Source organism: Triturus cristatus, chromosome 2_1 (assembly GCF_964204655.1).
Source record: "Triturus cristatus chromosome 2_1, aTriCri1.1, whole genome shotgun sequence".
In the NCBI taxonomy this organism is placed as follows: domain Eukaryota; kingdom Metazoa; phylum Chordata; class Amphibia; order Caudata; family Salamandridae; genus Triturus; species Triturus cristatus.
The window spans coordinates 538,471,288-538,488,439 of record NC_140581.1 but is presented as its reverse complement, the minus strand read 5'-3'; the positions used below and the strand labels follow the sequence as shown (position 1 = coordinate 538,488,439).

General features: G+C 45.2%; 1 long non-coding RNA gene across 1 annotated transcript in view; it reads left to right on the top strand.

Annotated features, from left to right (window-relative positions):
• LOC146865604 (uncharacterized) overlaps positions 1 to 3,020 on the top strand; it is a 40,091-nt gene extending 37,071 nt beyond the window's left edge. Inside the window, exon 3 of the long non-coding RNA XR_014976657.1 lies at positions 1,670 to 3,020. This is a non-coding gene — a long non-coding RNA (uncharacterized LOC146865604). The remainder of the gene's footprint in view (positions 1 to 1,669) is intronic.
• The last annotated feature ends 14,132 nt before the right edge of the window (positions 3,021 to 17,152 follow it).

Genomic DNA, 17,152 nt, shown 5'->3' with positions numbered 1-17,152 from the left:
TGACACTATACAAAGGAATAACTGCTCCTTTACGTACGTTTATTCCTCTCAGAACTCGCCTCCTCTAGTGCCGTCTCAAGGCACCTATTTCATTTGCTATAATAGAGCTTATACAAGGTTACCAACGGGTTTCTCCGGTACTTGTTATATAGCCTTTCTTCTTCCCCCTACTTACACCGCTTCCGCAAACTATCATCGAACCAGACACGGCAGAGGGATTATTGATTTGAAAGACACAGCAGGACAAGAGGGAGGAAATTTCCTCAAAGGATTTCTTCCTTTTTGGGGTCCAATGGCCAACAGCAGAAATATAAGGCAACTGGTCCGTGTCGTAGAGACTACAATAGACATCACTGTAGGAGCCTTAAGTAACATCACGGCAGAACTACAGGCGGACCATCTTATGACATTACAAAATCGAGTTGCCTTAGATTTTGTTCTCGCAGATCGTGGTGGAGTGTGCAAATTGATCGGGTCAAGGTGCTGTATTTTCATACCTAATGACGCTCCGACAGTATACCAAGCTATCTCCAAGTTGCACATAATCTCTGAGTCTATTCACCAGGACGAAGGAGATTGGTCTTTAACAGAGTGGTTTTGGGGACTACTGTCTAAATGGGGTTGGAAAGCATTGACATTTCTTGGAATAATTCTGACCATTATTTTCTCCTGTTGCCTTTGTATGCACTGTGGTCCCGCTATCTGTGACCTTTGTGCTACCATGTGCATCCCAAAACCCAAACCACAAGTAACCGAAAACATAAGAATGAAGTTACTATCGACATTGACTCAGATTAACATGAGTCTATCTTGCCTGAGTTCTGGCAAAAGGAGGGTCTGAGGAACTTCGATTTTCGATCACGATCGAATCGACCCGCCATTTTGTGACCCGCCGCCATTTTGTGTTGCCATCACTCAGGCAGCACGGCGAACAAAGTCTATTCTGCTTTTTCTGCAAACCGGTGTCGAAATACGTTCTCGGCCTCTATTTACAAAGCTGGTGTTAGAACTAGCCGAGTACACTAATCCCTGTCTGGCTTTCCTAATCCCCGTCTCAACTATCTGTTGGTTCACACTATTCTTTCCTGACTTTATCTTATCGTCTGGCCTTCACTGTCTTCTGCTAGCATTCTCTCGTTTCACAACTGTCCTCCAACACACACAAACGTATCTCGCCACCTGCAAGTTAGCTATGAGTCTGTTAATAAATTAGATTGAGGGAGGGGTGACAAACATAGTTGGAGGAGAGGTTTCTTCGAGTCATCTGACACTTTTGTTTTCCATTCTCTCCTATTGGTTCTATCCTGTTTTCCAACTTTCCTTATTGGCTCTTTTTTGTGTGTTCTGGGATTGCTTTTGGTTAATGTGTACGAACATTATATGGTATTTAAACCTGTGCGCCACAGAGTGAAGTGGCAGTCTCCTGAGAACCTACTTTGTGTACTTCTATGATAACTGTACTAGCTGCAGCTAAATAAATCTGATCTTCTAACGCCGACAGAGTGTCCCGTGTCTCTGTGTAGCTGAGCAGGAGAACTCCGGAGACTTGGGCGTACCCTGCGCCGCCAGACCCAAAAGGTTCTGGTTCTTCAGTCTGAATGTAAACATCTGAAAATCTGCAACATCTATGTGAATCTCTGTTAACCTGCATCTCCTCTTTGCATTGCAGAGGGACAAACAACACCTCCTACAGAGCACACCACACCTCCCATCAGTAATGAGGAGGAGGACAACCTGCACATACGTCAAGACACCCTCCAACGGATAATGGACAGCCTCAGCACTCCACCCCCAGGAGCAGGGCAGGCCAGCTGCCTCAAGGTGACCCCACCACCTGCACAGACCACACAGCAGGAAACACACACCACCACGGCTGTCTCCCAGGACCCCCCGACCAATACATGGAGCACATACAACATGTGTGGTCTTCCCAGGTGGAGTTGGTTAAACAGCTGCAGGTGGGTTCTGAGCTTGTGGCAGCCAAACTCGATGCCATACGTTGGTGTCTGAGTCCCATCACGGACCACGTACAGTCCCTATTGGACACCCCCTGTACGCACCATGCTCCGCCACAGACCTTGACTGACCTCACTGGTGCCATGAATCAAATACAAGAACTGTATGGTCATCCAGGCACCAGCGATGACAGCACAGAGTTGGCCCAGCTGCGGAGGTCAATGGAGAGCATGGAGTAGATGCATGCTGGAAGGATGTCTGCCACGGCTGAACACCAGCGAGTATTAGCTGGGAACTTCAATGCCCTGCAGTACTTTATCTTGCCATTGCTGACACTGAGCCTTTCCCAGATGACTGCAGCGGGAACATTGACACACACAGATCCGACCCCTGATTTGTCGGTGGCACACAGTGATGCTGCCCCATCACCTTCATAGTCTGAGATGTCCGGGGCACACAGTGATGCAGCCATCACCCCGCCACACACACCAGAAACACTGGATACACCGGACACAGAACCCGTATCAGGGGAGTGAGTAGGGAATGTGAACTACTGGTTGAGGAAGGAGGCAGTAGCATCCATCACCGCTATATGGCCTGCCCCTGCCTGGTCATGACCTATGCATCATTCCCTGGGAAATACCTCCTACTGACCTCCGGAACACTCAGCGACCTTCACCCAGACCCTGACACGGACTGCCATTTCATCACCGCTGGAAAATTACACAGCCATCCTGCTGCAGACTGCACACTTCCTTTTCCTAATCACTGTGCAATCACCAAAGGACTTAGGTTGTCCCACCACTTGGCTTCCATGTGATGGGGACTTGGATGGCCATGTACAGCCCCAGTTCCCGCAATCACCTGAATGTGAATAAAACATTCTGAAGCACACAGAGGTGTCATTACTATGTTATATTCTATCTTGTTCTCTGTTCAAATTTTTTAGCATAAAGTTTTAATGTTTTTATGGCTTGCACTCTATGTATATCTGATTTAATTGAGTTTTATTGTACAGAATTATTTATGTCTTTTTATGGCATCATGCCGAAATAAAAGCTTTTTGACTGACTGACTGACTATGTTCACTCACATATGGAGGTATGGCTGGATGCAGAGACAACGATTGCATAAGGAGGTACACCCTGGCAACTGACATTCATGCGCATGTGTATCCCTGAGACACATGGTCAATTTGATGACTGTGAAGGTGAGTTCTAGCTGTGTCCCCATTGCACATCAACAGCAATCTCACAACCCCAAATGTAGGCACACGTCCATGTATTGAACAGGGCTGTGTGTAGGACTGACCAAAATGAAAGCAGGCCTGTAGTGGTGTCCTACACCACATGTGACACCAGAAGTTCACGTCACATACCTAATCACACACATCTGTGTAGACACATTCTGTTGTGATATATGACATTGCTCCACAAGGTCAGAGGTTGGACACCATACTCACATTGCTGTAGTCACGAAAGTGCACATGTTGTCCAGCGCCTATCCAATAGCACTGTCTGGCTCACAGAGGTGGAGCTTGCCAAAAGGACACCCCCCCCATTGCACATGCATCAGTCAGTTCCTACCTGTGTAAGAACGATGTTCATTGTGGCACACAAGTGGAGAATCCAAACAACACACCTCACAGTCAGACACCAGTGGAGTTGCATAGACTTTATTGGCATGCTTAAGACACTTACACGCAGCATGGGTACATTTCGAGGTTCATGATATGTTGGGGCTAAAATGGGCAACATTCATCACAGGTGGCAACGCTCTCAGCCCACCGTGACTTCCTGGATGAGTCATGTTATTTTTTGGCGTCTTCTCATTGCCCCGTGTGAGGGGGCATGATTAACTGCCCATGGGATCTGCATAATGCTCTGCCTCAGGAGTACGCCGATTTTCTGCTCTGCTGACAGTGATCAAGTGTGAGGGTCCGACAGGTTCACATGTCGTGCAACATTGCCATGTGTGTGCTCTCCCCCAACAGTGTGTCTGAATTGGCAACGTTGCCAAACAACGCTGTATTGCACCGGGCATGGTCCTGCATCACCTCGCACATATGTGTGCACTCACATGCTGTTTTTACACACATGCATCCAGGGCCTGGATGAAGGCAGACGTGTCCTCTGTTGTGGTGGGATATGTGGGCATTCTCCATGAAGCAACAGGTAGGTGGGACATGTGCTGTGGGTGGCAAATGGATGTGGCTGTAGGAATGTAGTTACTCGTCCATGTATGCCCGTGCTGCTTCATGTGCAATGTGTTCCAATAGTACGTTGTTGTCGTGTTCAAGGAACACCAGGGTGAGCCAATCCATTATGTGGTCTGGGCAGGTGTGCTCAGCCCACATCGTTTCACCGAACTGCAACACAACTCAATAGGGGAGCGCCTAGATGTGGTCAGTGCACACGAGGAATTGTCCAAGCACACATACCAAAACATACGCAGTATGTCAGGGCATCCCATGCACGGCTGTCTCAGTTACACTCCTGATCGTGATCCAACAGGGGGCGCAGACACCAATTCATCAACAGTTGTGTTGGATAGGCAGACATCCTTGGGTCACTCAAATGTGCATGTTCGGCATTGGAACAGGGCTGGACGCATGTGATGTAGGCAATGCGGAAGCTGAGTTGGTAACTGATCTGCAGCGCTGCCAGTGGCAGTGCGCCCAGTAAATGCAGCATACGTGCATGGTACTGTTCCACGTGACGGGAGTTGTGCATGTGCCCGGTGTGGCCTGCCATTGCGTTGGTGCGTCTTGTGGAACCGGCAGTTGTGTGGGGGATATGCCAGATCTCTGAGCAGTGATTCAAATGTGTGTGCAACGTTGGGTAGAGTGGCTTTCTGTTTCCGTGTGTGTTAAGGACATCCCATGCGGGGGTACCACAGGCAGGGGCTTCTGTGTGTGGGGTGTGGATGAGTCAGATAGTTCATTTGCGGAATGCGTGGTGTGGGAGTCGTCCCCGTCTGCCATGGCATCGCTCTCAGGGTGTTCCAGGCGCGGTCTAGTCCAAGGTCAGAGGTGCAGGTGTCCTCCCACCTTCTGCATTGTAACAATGACGCTTTCATCCCTGATGTTTGACTGACTACTACTTGCGTTTTCAGAATGTGAGGTGGCTTTGGCGCTCAGATTGGGACACAGCCATGGGCTCATGTTGTACTGATGGTGATACACACACACACACACATGTATGTTGGCATGTGGAGCTAGGTGGCCAAGAGGCCTTGCACTGCTTGTGCAATCTCACTTCGTCCCTCTCCCTTGCTCTCTCCCTCTTTCATTTGGAGGGCTTATGGCACACCTTCTTCTCTTGGGTTTGGTCTTCCAGGCTGTGTGCTACGGATTGTCCAGTGAGGGGCCGCTAGGACTCATCCTAAGGGTTGTCTTGTCTCTGCTTTTGTTTGTATGGTGTTTTGTGTTGGTTGATTGCATTGCTGTTTGACTGTGTCTCCATTTTCTGGCCATGCAGGTCTGTTGATTTTCCAGCTTGTGCGACATCAGGCAAAATGTTTGTATTGGGATTCATGGTGTTGGTGTGCAGTTTCTTAGTCTGGGGTTGGAGGTGGTTCTGGAGGGGGGGTGTTGCGGGCCTGGGTGTGGTGTCGGTGGTTGTTGTGACCCTCTTGGGTGTCCTGGCCGCATGATGAGTGGCTCCATGGCATCTGTTGCCCTTCCGATGTGGTCCTGGGCTGGTCTCCCTTTTGTGGTGCAGGCTGCCGTCTGACTTAACACCAGGTCAGAGCAGGTGTAGATTTCCTGGTGCTAACACACCTTATCGCCGGATATGTGTTCTTATCGCAGATCTGTCTGGTCGATGTGAATGTTGAGGAGTGGTGTGGTTGCGGCTTTTGGCAGGAGAATGCCCACTCTGCATCTCATTAGCGATAGTTGCGGGGGACCTCTGTGGCAATGTTTTTTGTGGCTGCTATCATGGGTAAACTGGTGCTGTGGGCTGTTAGCACCAGCTTCTGAATGGGGTGGAAAATGTATCATGACTTTGGCTGCGATAAAGTGCCGTTAATTCAGCAATAGCTCCTTGTGAATATGGCCCTTAGTTTTCCCTATAGTAACCCACCACTAATCCATTTTGGGTTCTGAGTTAGCATTCTACTCACCGAAAAAACTCAAGCGCCTAGTCCGGGGTAGTATGCATTATATAAATACAATTATAATTACATTTGTTGGAAGGTGGGTGATTAGTAGGTGCAGGTAGGTAGCTACAGCTAATAATAACACCACAATCAAATTTAAGGTCCAGTCAAGTCTCAATAAATAAATCCTTGCTCAAACATTGGTAGCTTGGCTCACTCAATCCAACACCAATTTATAAAAATAGGAACTATTTTATGATTAAAATTACACCATTTTTTTTTTAAAACTCCATTGCAAGGAACTGTAATTATGACTTTTGAAAGATTGAAAGTAAAACTAGAGCTTAGAAGCAAATAGTGCTCAAACGGTTTCAAAAGGTCATACTGTATGTTGGTATGAGGAGTGATAAAAAGGAACATTCCTAGGACATGGGGGGCTGCTGATTCCCCAAAGATCAGAGATTGGAAATAAGATTTAGACTAGTGCCAGTGAGCTAAGAAAGTAGTTTACCAGAGCAGAGGGTGTCGAAAGAAGAGGGAAGAAATCTGGATCCCATGGGAGAAACACAGAACTTAAGTGTGCAGCGTCGGGGGAGGGGAGGTTTGATACTGAGGGTGCCTACACTCAGCATGAATGGGGACCAATAAAGTCAATTATTAGTTGATTGAAATTGTACTGCTCCTTCTGTCTTCTACTGCCAGAGTGAGGTATATATATGCATTGTTAGTAATGGTGTATGATGCAGTGGTTTACCAAACAGAACTTTAAAAAATGAAAGGCCAATTGCAATGTAGTGTTTCTTGATGCAGGAAAGTTGTCCACAACACCAGCCGAAGGTTCAGAATGTCTGGTTTGCCTTTTGGGGTCTGGGACTACAACTCCCCCAATGCACCTCGTCAATCCAAGTAAAATCCCGGTGATACTTGTCAACTGGAGTTGGTTTTATTGTTGATGTTGCAGGTAGCTCTTCCAGAACTTTTCTACTTGTTGCTAATCAGAGAGTTCACTTCTTATTCTTTAAGACAGGCAACGTCTGTACATGCTCTTGTTGCATACCAATCTGGCACCCAGATTCTGGACTAACTGTAGTGAAGTGAAGAGATAGTCCGCCATGCCCACAAAAAGGGCATTACCATAATCCAGCCTGCTTATAAGCAAGGCTTGGACAATTGTTCTCCTACACTCAATGGGGATCCATGGAAAGAGTCTTTTTAGCATTTTTAGTGTCGCTAAACTTTTCCCACAGAGTGCGCGTACATGGTCCTGCATGGTAAGTGCACTGTCTCAAGGATACCCATACTCCTTGCAACTAGTTTGGGGGCAGGGGCATCACCCAATAATGGGGGCCACAAGGTTGCATTCCAGACTAAATGCGCTCCTCCAAACAGTAGGACGTCTGACTTGTTTGCATTTAGTTTCAGACAGTGGTCAGACATCCAGGCTGCCATTTTCGAAAGACAGCTAGTGAGTCTAATCCTTGTGTCTTCGTGTCCATCGAGAGCAATCATCAATTGTATATCATCTGCATAAGAGCAGATGCTGATGCCCCACTTGTGACTGATTTTCGCTAGTAAGGACATATCTGCATTAAAGAGGGTGGGGCTCAGGGAAGCTCCTTATGGTACTCCATACAGGATTGAGTTTGGGGTTGAGGAAAAGGCACCCAGCTGAATGGTCTGGGTATGGTTGCTTAAGAAGCAGCAGAGCCACTGAAGGGTTTTAGAATGTATGCCTTTCATGTGTAAAATTTCCAGCAAGAGGTTGTGTGACATGGTATCGAAAGCTGCCAACAAGTCTAGCTCTGCCCTGATCAACCACAGACCTGATGTTGTCTAGCACTGCCAGGAGGCTGCTTTCAGTGCTGTTATTAGCTCTGAATCTGGTTTGGGTGATATGCAGGTCTCAAGGTAGTTGGTTAATTTCTATATACAAGCTTCTCCATCACTTTGGATAGGTATAGATGCTGGGATATTGGTCTGTAATTTGACGGGTTTTGAACATCAGTGTCCACTTTTTTTAGTAGGGGACTACCGTGGCTTTCTTCCAGATCTCTGGAAATACTGCAGTATGTAGGGATTGATTAAATATTTGTGTGACATAAGGGCATATGGTAGGTGCAATCCGATAAAAGATGAAGTGAGGGCAAGGGTCTGATGGGGACCCTGACTTAACTTCCACCATTGCTTTTGCCAGCTCCTTCTATGTGAAGGGGTCAAAGTAGCTGAGATGAGTTTCGTCAGCAGGCACCATAGCAGTGCACACTTAAATGCATGAAACCATGTGGGCCTCTAAACCTGCATTATCTACCACCATGGTACTTCTTTGGCGGCCTGCGGACCTTGCACGGTAATGTCCTATTGCCCCCCGCAGAGAGAGAGATAGAATGAGAGAGTGGGGGGAGAGAGAGTGGAGAGTGAGTAGAAATAGAGAAAAAGTGGGGAGAGAGAGAGAAAGTGGAGAGAGATTGGAGAGAGAGTGGAGAGAGAGAGAGTGGAGAGAGAGTGGAAAGAGGGTAGAGAGAGAGACTGACTGACTGAGAAACTGAGATACTGACTGATTGACCAAGAGAGAGACTGACAGAGAGAGAGAGAGGAAGGTGGAGAGAGAGAGAGGCTGACGGACTGACTAGAAGACTGACTGACTGAGAACGAGAGAGAGAGATTGACTGACAGAGATGGAGAGAGGGAGAGAGAAAGAGATTTACTGACAGAGAGAGACTGACTGACTGAGAGAGAGACTGACTAACAGAGAGAGACTGACTGACTGAGGGAAAGAAAGTCTGACTGACTGAGAGTGAGACTGAGAGAGAGACCAAGAGAGAGAGAGAGAAAGACTGGCAGAGAGAGACTGGCTGACTGAGAGACAGAGAGACTGACTGAGAGAGAGACTGACTGAGAGAGAGAGACTGACAGAGAGAGAGAGACTGACTGATAGAGAGAGACACTGACAGAGAGAGAGACTGACTGAGAGAGAGAGATTGACTGACAGAGAGAGACTGAGAGAGAGACTGACTGACTGAGCAAAAGAGACTGACTGACGGAGAGACTGACTGAGAGAGACTGAGAGAGAGAGACTGACTGACTGACTGAGACTGACTGGGAGAGACTGACTGACAGAGAGAGAGAGAGAGAGAGAGGCAGACTGACAGAGAGAGAGACTGATTGACAGAGAGAGAGACTGACAGAGAGAGAGACTGACTGACAGAGAGAGAGAGAGAGAGAGAGAGAGAGACTGACTGACAGAGAGAGAGACAGAATGATTGAGAGAGAGAGACTGACTGACAGGAAGAGAGACTGATTGACTGAGAGAGAGACAGACTGGCTGAGATAGACTGACTGACATAGAGAGAGAGACTGACTGGCAGAGAGAGAGAGAGACTGACTGATTGAGAAAGAGAGACTGACAGAGAGAGAGACTGACTGACAGAGAGAGAGAGACTGACTGACTGAGAGAGACTGACTGACAGAGAGATAGAGACTGACCGACAGAGCGAGAGAGACTGATTGAGAGTGAGAGAGAGAGAGAGAGAGAGAGAGAGAGAGACTGACTGATGACTGATAGAGAGAGAATGACTGACTGAGAGAGAGAGACTGTGATGGAATTGGGGTCAAAGTGTGTATGAAGCTTTGCAATGCCTCTTAAGATTGCTATTGTTTTATTAAAATGTGCTCGTTGTAGTTACACCAGCTTTTGAAATACAGCATTGTCGCATTGTCTAATGTTTTGAAACAGGTTTGATTTTTTCTACTCTAGCCGCTCCCCCAACGATCCCCCCTCCACTGAACCCACCCCTACTGGTGCGGCCCTCGGCCACAAACCACACTGTCATTTTGGCACCCAACAGAACGTTTGTTAGAACCCATGCTATACCATATGCTAGGGACTTACAGGTAGGTTGTCAGTACCAATTATAATTACTTTATTTTCATGTGCTTTTTAAACAGAGCACTGGCCCTGGGCCTAGTTAGCAGAGGATAGGACACAGTCAGAGTCAAATAGGGCAAAAAGTCAGGGGACATAGCAAAATGCCCTGTTTTCTCACAAAATTACAATTTTAAATACAATGCATCCTTTCCTATGAGTTGTTAGGGCCTACCTTGAGGTGACTTAGTAGTCTTCAAAAAAGAATGTTTAAGCCTGTCAAAAGGTTTACTTCTGAAAAGGGATTTTAAAACTGCACTACAGGCTGCAGTGGCAGGCGGGAGACATGTTTTAAATGGCTACTTTAGTAAGTGACACAATGAGTGCTGTAGCCCACTTGTAGCCTTTAATTTACAGGCCCTGAATACATATAGTACCATATGATAGAGAATTACAAGTAAATTAAATGTACCAGTCAGGTGTAGTCCAGGTTTGCCATGTTTACAAGGGAGAGCACAAGCAATTTACCCCTGCACAGCAAATAAAAAGTGCTCAGATTTCCTAAAGACAACAAAAAGTGATTCAGAAAATGAAGGCAAGGGAAAGCAAACATGTGTGGTGTCCGTGCAGAAAGGGACAGGTCCAACAGTTATACATCTGCTACCTACAAAACTGCAATATTTTTATGGTAATCCAAAATATTTTTGAGCATAGGATTATCTGAGCTACCCCTTGGTATCACAGATAACTGCAAGTGTGCAGGGGTCTGTGGGTTATAGAGTTGGATATCAAGAACCACTCCAACAGCATCACAGACAATGCTTACAGAGATTTCAGGAATATGTGTGGTTGCTGTGGGTATCACCAGCTAGCATCCTCTGCATGAAAAGTCTTAGGTACACTATCTGAAAGCATAACAACTTGTATTACCATGGCTATTGTTTTTCACTGGGTTAAGTGCGGTTACAGATTCAATTTCCCTAAAATTACAGCCAAAATGACAAAGGAACACTATTATTCTAGGTTGCAGAAGGTAAACTGTTACCTTTAATAAATGCAATATCTCACTTGTAACAAACCACAGGCTTTAACTGTAGTAAACGCCTTGACCCTTAAAGTCTTCTGTGAGCTATTTTATATTATTAGAGGCATGCACATTTCACCCTTTGCAGCAGTTTCGACAGAGGTGTAATCAACATAATCAATGCTATGTTGATTGGTGCTGTTGTCTCATTACCGGAAAATGACTTCATTTTTCTTTTCCTGAGGCACAATCAAGATTTAGAATGAGATAATAATGCACTGTTCCTCTCAGCTGTAACCGCATCTCCACTACCTTCACATAAAAATGCAGGGACATGGTATGCACACACAGGTGCTCATTTGTGGAATTGTGGTGTGGGACAGTGCATCAAGGCACTTTGCTGCACTGCTCTATGCCAAAGTGAAAGGGCAGGAATGCACCTTATTTAAGCAATATGGTCTATTCCTTTCCTTTCTCCCTGAGCTGGTGCTGTTTTGGCAGCCTAGCACCAACGTAGGCGCCCTTGCACCAGGGTTAATCTGTTGCATGCAGGATAGTTTTTGTGCAGGAAGGGGCACCTTCCGGCATAAGAGCTATCCTAAGAGGCCTTTTCCTCTTTCTTTGTGTGCTGCATAGCACACAAAGAAAGAGGAAACAAAGAGAAAAAATAGACATATTTCTCCTTGTTAATCCTCACCCTTGGAGCAGTACAGATTCGGCGCTTCCCCAAGGTTACATGATCTTGTAAATCTGGGGCAGCATCAAATTCCAGGGGTGTTGCGTGGAAGAAGCCACTGCAATGCTCATGGAATGCCTCCCAGGTGCAGAGTAAGACAATGCAGTGATTTGCTGCAGTGACTTTGCGTGGCTTCACCAATCAGACTGACAGCCCGGATTCACGCATGTACCACATTACCTGGTGCAAAAGTGATGCAAGGCTCTCATAAATAAGCACCACAGTTGTTAAACAATCCAGCAACGTTTTCCACTATAACCTCAGATTTTATTTCATTTCCATTGCTACAGTTCCTTTCTTTCTAACACATACGGATGTGACATTGTCTAATTTTATATTTTCTCAAACACATCCAAAACTGGTTAGTGAAATTATTGTTCTGAATAGTGATCTTCAGAAACATTTATTACCAAGTATCTTTTCATTTAAAATGTCTTCAGTTTAAAAAATGAAATTATATTTTTAGCCACACTGAGTAGAGTTGCTGTTCAACGTAATTTCGACTGTGGACCATAGCTAAAATGTAACCATCACAGAATTAACTTGTCACAAAAAGAGAATATCTTGAAAACATTAGTCTCAATAAGGGTTTTATGATAAAGTCAACATAAAAAAGTATTTCCGCATGGGCGTCAATCGTGGGTACTCATAGGGAGCATCTGGCACCTCTGGCTTGTCTTTGGTACCATGCAAATGCCTTTCCCACCTCGTGTTTATCGGTAATGAGGCAGCATCTTAAACAGAATATAGTGTAAGAGCCCTGTTTACTCTCATTCTCCAGCCATCCCACCTTATGCCTAGACCTTCAGCAGCAAATAGAAAGTTGCTCAGGGAATTAGTGTGGGACAAACGGTCAACACCGTCATATTTTTGGGAGCTTAAGGGTGATGATGTAAAGTCCACTAACCCTGGCTATTAAGTGAATCACATTCCATGCTGCAGAATGTTCACTAGCCATCAGAACATAGTCACATTAATGTAAATTAAAAAGCTGTGGCACAAAATCTAATTTCATAAATATGCTCATAGATATATGTGTAGTATCTATTCTTGCAGTTGTTCTTTGGGGCTTAATAGTCTACCAATTCGAATCGCTTCTCCCAGAAAAATGAAGCCACAGTGCCTAACTATCTCCCTAAAATGGCAGGCATCCATTCCATAATTGCATCAAACGGGCACAGATTACTCAGATGGTTGTTGTATTGTACCACTGCTCTTTAATTTGCTTGTCATTCTCTGTTAAATTCGTTTTCTCTGTTACATTTGTCTTCTATTTTATTATCTAACCATGAGTACACTGTGCAGACCTTCTCCAGATTGCTCCTTTTTCGCCCACTTTTTGTCTGCTTCACTGACAGAACCTGGGTTTGGTGTACTTGATTGACTGAGAAGTCCCTAAGGGCTTCATTTCTCCAGCACACCTATTACTAAATCGAAATGCCCGATCATTGTTATACAATGTGCAGTTCACATTTTCTCCAAGCATTTCCTCACTGATGTGTACATTTAATGATTGTCAAATGATAGCTCTCAGTTTTTTGATCATTCACCCTATGGATTTGATGAAGTCGAAGAAGATTCAAATGAGGTTGCATGCAGAAAAGGGGGCTGTGATCATGCTTCCTTTCTTGGGAACTACTTGCAATGAGTAACTACTTCAAAGAGAGCATTGTAAAACAGTAGACACAACCCAGAAGTGAAAGTCAGTTTAACACCTGTCCACTGGATGAAAAGCAAGTAATTTTTCCAGCATTTTTGGGCCCGTGATAGGAGTTTGGGTTTTCCTCCTTTACTGAATCACTAATTTACTATTTATCTTGGTCCTCCAATGGATGTTTATAAGTCACACTCAGGGGAAAAAGATTTAGCATTTAAGAGGGACAAAAAATCAGTAGCCAAGTTTAAGGTTGTTTATTACAGAAAAAACACAGAATAGTATTTAGATTCAAATTGATCACTCTTAAGACAGTACAAGATTACAACAGGGAGATCAAGGGCACTGAAGAAATTAGGGTGAACCAGAATTAGACATAAAAGTCATTCAGTAAGAGAAATACAAGTTTGCAACATCAATATCTGGTATATCCTTTCTATGCATTAGCAATCTAAATAACTCAAGCACAGAAAATGAAAAGAACAGAAAACGATGGGGATAAGTCACAAGAGTATTAGCAAGACCAACAGTAGCATTGCAGAAGCTCAGTCTGGAGTCTTCATTAAGTCGGAAATAAATGTCAGCCTAAACGATGCTTACGGAAAACAATGGGACATAGGGGAATCTCCTAAAGAGTCCATTCAAAGAACAATGGGGATTATGGAAATGGTTTGAGTAAGAGTCCAAGAAAAGTTCGGCATAGGGTCCGCAGAAAAGGGGTTCAGCAAAGAGTCTGCAAAGAATCAGCAAGGGAAGGGTCAGCAGCGTTCCAAGAGAGTTCTGAAGAAGCTCTGGCCAAGTTCAACAGGGTAGTCGATTAGTTTTAATCCAAAAGTCCATTGGGTCTACTCCCCTTTGGTAACATCATCAATAGAAGTCCACTGTATTTGTTTCAATCTCTTTGTGGATTCACACATCACCCACTGCAACAGTAGAGAAAAAAGAAATTGACACTGGATATGGGAACACCATCTTGATCACACAATCAGACTGGAGTATAATAGTCTTTTATCCATCCAGAGGTTTCTCATGTGCTCGTAGTCAAATTCCTTTCCCAGACATGTATGTATTGCTGTTACTAGAAATGTATCTTTTCTAAAATAGAAATGCATGAGAACACCTGAAATTTGCCCAATTCAGCAGAATACGGGAGCACGGTTTATTATGAAATGAAATGCAGTGAAATATATGCTTCTTGAGTAAATTCTAACTTAAGAAATTAATTATTGATGCACATTTAAAATGCATGCTCACACTGAAACATAAAGAAAAACATTTTTTAGTATTTTTAATTCATATTGCATAGATCATACAATAAGCAATCAAACTATCTAGCAATAGGTATAGATGAGAACTAAGTTGAAAGTACATACATTTAAGGAGGTGGGAGGCAAGATGGCGGTCGTCTAAGACTGTAGCAGCGTGCAGCCCAGCTCAGAGCTTGAAAAATCTATGCAGAAATAGAGATGGGGCGCAGCAATGACCTCAGAGATTTGTCATGAGGAAGCGTTAATCGTCCCCAGGAAATGTAGACATTACCTACGTTTAATAGGGACACCAATTGGACTGGCGAGACTGAGGCGCTTTTCTACGGCGGTGGCCAAAGTTTATGTCAGTGGCAGTGACCCTTACAGGTAATCCACGTTCGCCGAGACTGGTATCGAGGTGGAAGAGATGGGGCCAAAAACAGTGGGAGGCACGGCCAAGACAAGGGTGGCGCGACTCGTTCTGAGAGGCCAGTCAGAGGCAGGAGATGCCAGAAAGGAAATGTCAACACTAGCAATGACTTTGCTGGCACAGACTCCTAGGCAGGGACGCTGCAGACAAACAGTTGACTCATGCCCAGAGAAAAGAGAAAGAGGCGGGGAGCAGTGAAGAGTCGACCGGCCGGCCCTTCGGTGGTTGAAATGATGAGAGGCCCCGCGGGGAAAGCAGCTCCAGGTCACGGTAAGGTGTGTCAGAACAGCTTGACCGGGCAGAACCAGGAGCGCGGCTTGGAGGAGAGGAGGAATGAAGATGAAGGATCCCCCAATTTGAATATGGTCTTACAGAAAATTAAGGCAGATGAGCTAAAAGGTAGGCCTGGAGATAACCCCCAAATGACTGTGACTTTGAATGATGGGGAGGGAAACATCGGGCACGCTCCAGACGCCGGTTTTAATGTAATAATTAATGAGGAGAATCCAGGGGAAGTAAATGCGGGTGTTGGAGGACAGGATTCCTCGCAGGTCAATACATTAATAACCCCTTCCCAGGATGTTCGGATAATGTCTACTTCTCAGACAGATGAGCTTTTAGGAGCAGGATGTGTAAATAGTGGGAATGTGGAAAAGGACTTTGGGGATGGAAAAGTGTCAGACAAGGGGCCCAGTGATTACTTTTTTTCAGTATCAGATGAGGGTTAATGGTCGGAGGATCTCTCAGATACCTCCACAGATCTGACCAACAGCGACATGGATGAGGCTGAAGGTGGCAAAGTAAAAACTGTCTTGAAAAGGAAAAAGAGAAAGCCGGGAGCTAAGGATCTTATTTGGGATTACACCCCTATAAATTAACTTGCGGACCAATTGTCCAGCGGACAACATGTTTCGGACCAGGGTGGATCCACCCCGGACGCTTGAAGCGATTTTTCAAGCCATATTGCTGCATCGTGATGAGATGCGACAGGATGGACACAAAACCCAGGCAGCAATGCGAAAAGTGCAGTGAGTGGTTCATAAATTGACTAAAACCTGTAGTGTATTTGGGGCGAGACTGACCGATTTCGAATCAAGGGTTATTGCAACTGAAACTGATCTTACTGCAAACCAGACACTAATAAAATCCCACGAGTCTCAGTTAGTAGATGTACAATGGAAGTTAGAAGAGCATGGAAACAGCCAGAGGAGGAACAATTTGAGGGTGCTTGGGGTACCTGAGGGGGTTGAACAGGCAGATATCTGTTCGTTTGTTGTGAAACTATTTAGAGATACACTCCCAGAACTTACGGACTGGAATGGGGCTCGAGAGGTGCAACGTGCTCACCTTGTCCCTTTTGTGCAGAAGCAGCCTGTGAAGGCAGGAGCATTGCCATGAGCCATTTTGGTCTATTTTGGCAATTGTTTGCTACACCAAGCTATTTTTGAAAAGGCTAGGCCAGAGGCAAAAAGAACCTGGAATGAGGTTTCTTATTTTGTCTGACCAGATTTTTGCCATTCTACCGTCGAGAGTCGGTGGAGGTTGCGGCAATTGATAAAACCATTTCAAGATAGAAACGCACAAGCTTATTTGAACAGTCCAGCAAGACTTAAAGTAATTTGGGGGGGCAAACACGATTCTTTCTTTCAGAAATTAAAGCAAAAGAATACCTGGATAGCTTGACGGGTTAGGTTACAGATTTATGGGTAAAACAGATCAGATTAAGGAATATTAATTACGGGTAAACGTTGGAACTGTTTCAGGAATATAATTGGGGTGTTTAATAAGGGGGTGATTTGTGGGTCATGGTGTTAGGATGGGAATGTAGCACTCATTTAAGATTTAAGGGTTAAATTAGGGCTCTCGGGGTTGCATGATGCACCTATTATTCACAGACCTAGGTCTGAGCGCCTCTCGTGGGGGGTGCTGGGTGAAGGGATGGGCGGGGCGGAGGAGGGAGAGGGTGGTGGAACGTGGGGGGGCGGTTGGGGGTTGGAAAATACTGGGGGAAAAACATCCAGAATTGATGATACAAACTGCATATTATTAGAAGTAGGTGAGAGCAAACAGGTAGAGGAAAGAAAGAGAGGCAGGGGATTATGTGGAGTACCAAAAACTGAACTTAGATGGGGAGGATAAGTA